This window comes from Oratosquilla oratoria, chromosome 17 (assembly GCF_046742065.1).
Source record: "Oratosquilla oratoria isolate Oo_2021 chromosome 17, ASM4674206v1, whole genome shotgun sequence".
Classification (NCBI taxonomy): domain Eukaryota; kingdom Metazoa; phylum Arthropoda; class Malacostraca; order Stomatopoda; family Squillidae; genus Oratosquilla; species Oratosquilla oratoria.
The window spans coordinates 55,406,975-55,410,730 of NC_134793.1; positions in this window are offsets into that span (position 1 = coordinate 55,406,975).

A 3,756-nucleotide genomic window follows, 5' to 3' on the forward strand; every position below is an offset into this window, starting at 1 on the left:
TCTAGACACATTTCCACAATCAACTCTCCACTACGATTCTTTCCTGGAACTCCATATTTCCCAACCGCTCCATCAATTGGACCATATACTACCCTAGCATTAAGGTCTCCCAGTACTATTACATTGACATTTCTTCCTAAATCCTCTCTGCACTCATTTAAATCTATCCAAATTGTTATTATATTATATATAATATAATATAATATAATATAATAATAATATAATATATAATATAATATGATTTAATATATTATAGCATAATATAGTTTAATATAATATGATTTAACATTGAACAATAGATTGTAATACAATATGATATATGATATGGTGTAATATAAAATAAGACTATATCATGAAATATATAATATATCATATTATCATATCATATATATGTATTATTGTTCATAGTAATTGTTAAGATACAAATATTTAGGTGGGGAAATAGCCATTGGTAAAAATTTTTTTTTTTTTTTTTAGAGAAATTAATATAAGATTGGTGAGTGTACTTCGGTTTCTTATCTAATAGAAATTTGGTAAATTTGTTTCACTTAATCAGAGTTAGATCAAGTTCCATCAATCCTCTGAAACGGTTTATCGGCTTAATTTGGGCGAGCTGTCTTAAGATACGCTCGGTAAGCTTAAAGAAACAGAGTAAATTGTGGTGCTCAGTTCTACGCTTCTCCATTTGTCTCTGCCATTCCTGCGGGGCGTCTCCTCACCCATCTCCTGATTAGGAGACTCAAAGAAAAATTGCCCATGGTCACTAGTAACTGCCCCTTGACACGGCTACCCAAGCACTTGGGACAGAAGTAACGAATGGAGACTATTTATTTATTTTATTTTTTTTTTTGTTATTTACTTTGCTTAATATTACCTATTTTTTTTCTTTTATTATGTCTTATTTTATTTTATTTTTTCTTATCTTATCTTAATTTATCCCATTTTATTTCACATATATTCTTTCTATTCAATTATATCTTGTTTTATTTTATCCTAATTCATAATATTGTACTTTATTCTATTCTGTTCTGTTCAGGAAACTGGGTCGTCATAACTGAATCTATTGCTCATATTATTCGTTTATATTTCTTCACGTTTTTTTTTTTTTTTTTTGCTCTTTACCTTTGCACACCTTTGCCCAAGAAATAGGCTCTTGATAGCTAATAACGAGTCACATTTAGTTTACACTTTGCTGGTGTAACGGCCTTTCGCAAGGAAACGAGAGAACTCATTTCTCGCTCGTTGGGCCCAATGAAGCCGCATTTCCAGCCTCCTCTGAAACTTTTTTTCAAGAGAACGTGGAGCTTCAAGTTTGTTCTCGGGATTTTGTTGCTTGCGTAGTTCTCCTTGTACTTCGTTATCCTTTCTTCATTACACATGGGCTATCAACTTGTTGCGATGCTTCATTTGTCTTTGTCTCTTCACGGTTTTATGAATGAGGATGTTTTCCTCTAGTCTGAATACTAATTTTTGCAAACAAAAACGTTCGGATAGGCAACCCGATAGGATCCAAGTTGGTCCAACTCGATTGACTCGGTTTTACCCGACCTGACCTCGATCTGTCTCGACCTGCTCCGCCCCGGTATCCTTCCCTACTCGAACTAACCTACTTCCAGCATTTCTGTAGCCTTTAACGTATCTAACAGTTGAAGCTAAGCTTGGTTATGTTTTTAAACGGGAGATTTAACATTTTGGATAATTTTCTGTTCAAGAGAATCTCCCTGGATGGCTTCGATTTTTAACACCTAACCCTAGTAAGAAAACCCATATCACTCTGCCTCTCAATCTCGCATTCTTTAATACTTTTACATGTATTCGTTCGTCCTTCACTCCAAATAAAGCATAAAAACTGACTGGCTCTCAAGCTATGGTTCACCGTCACCGTCACCGTCACCGTCACCGTCACCGTCACCGTCACCGTCACCGTCACCGTCACCGTCACCGTCACCGTCACCGTCACCGTCACCGTCATCGTCACCGTCACCGTCACCGTCACCGTCACCGTCACCGTCACCGTCACCGTCACCGTCACCGTCACCGTCACCGTCACCGTCACCGTCACCGTCACCGTCACCGTCACCGTCACCGTCACCGTCACCGTCACCGGTACCGTCACCATTACCGTTACTGTTACCGTCACCGTCACCGTCACCGTCACCGTCACCGTCACCGTCACCGTCACCGTCACCGTCACCGTCACCGTCACCGTCACCGTCACCGTCACCGTCACCGTCACCGTCACCGTCACCGTCACCGTCACAGTCACCGTCACCGTCACCGTCACCGTCACAAGTATCAACCCCACCTCCCCACCACCACCACCACCACCAAGTTTGTTCTGTGTTCAGTGTTCACCAATTTATCACGGTACATAGTATCCTATAGATCTTGCTGCAAAGAACAACACGGAAAGACCTTATTTAGCATAGTGGCTAAAAGTTGAAGATGTAGTCTTCTTCATCCAAATCCTTTGACATATATAATCAGTGAATACAAAAGAAATTGATAGCAAAGCAGCAGTGGATTTAGCGTCAGAGATGTAACGGTATTGCTATTAGAGATAACATAATTGGTGTCATAGACATTGTATACTTGAGAATTTTTTTTTTTAATGATAATTACATCACCATATTCATTGTTTGCGTACATACCGAGAGAGAATTACTTTATAGTACTTTAGCGTATTGTACAGTGACAATCTTGATGGGCTGTAACGGACAACTTATAACGCATACCTTCACACTTACAATAGAAAACTAAAATAAATAGTAAGTTTGGCAGATGTGGCGGGACCCATAAGATGCCATTGGCAACAGACACTGTTGTGGAGGCCATTCCACTCCGTAACAACATTTACAACAAAACATCAAGTACAAACCGACCCGCTTAGGATGGACAGTGAAAAACTCAAGCAATTAAAGTAGTCGTTAAGTAACAACAACAGCAATTACTGAGGTCGCTGAGGAGTGGCAGGAGCAATTATGGCTGACACTTGAATGCAACAACCAAGTAAATAAAGATTTAGTTCCGGCCCAGGAAAATTTAGTGCCTGTTCAAGAACAACAGCAGTTGTTGCAAGAAAAAGGACCAAAAGAAGTTGTGGTGACACTGATCTTGATAGTGCTGAAGTGGGAAACTGCGAGAGAACAGTTCAGTAGGAAATCATTTAGCCCACGATGAACATTCCCCCCGACGAAAATAATTATAATAAGTAGATAAACACATAAAAATGAACAAAAGAAAATTAAGTAAAATAAAACGAAAAAAGATTTAAGTAACATGTAATAAATAGATAAAACAAATAGAATAGAATAAAACCAAACCAAACAAATAAAACAAAATAGAAAAAGTTTACATTGAATATACATGCATACATATATATATATATATATATATATATATATATTTATATATATGTATATATGTATATGTATATATATATATATGTGTGTGTGTGTGTATGTGTGTGTGTGTGTGTGTGTGTGTGTATGTGTGTGTGTGTGTGTGTATGTATGTATGTATGTATATATATATATATATATGTAAGCGCTTACGTCAACCTGTCAGAATGTCTCAACATATATATATATATATATGCAGAAAGATCACTATAAACAACACGTGATCCACAAATTTTGCTGGTAACCACTGTTCTCTTCCGATTTCCTTAGTGGTTACCAGCAATATATATATATATATATATATATATATATATATATATATATATGGGTTCCCCACTTGTAGTCCTGTTTGCAC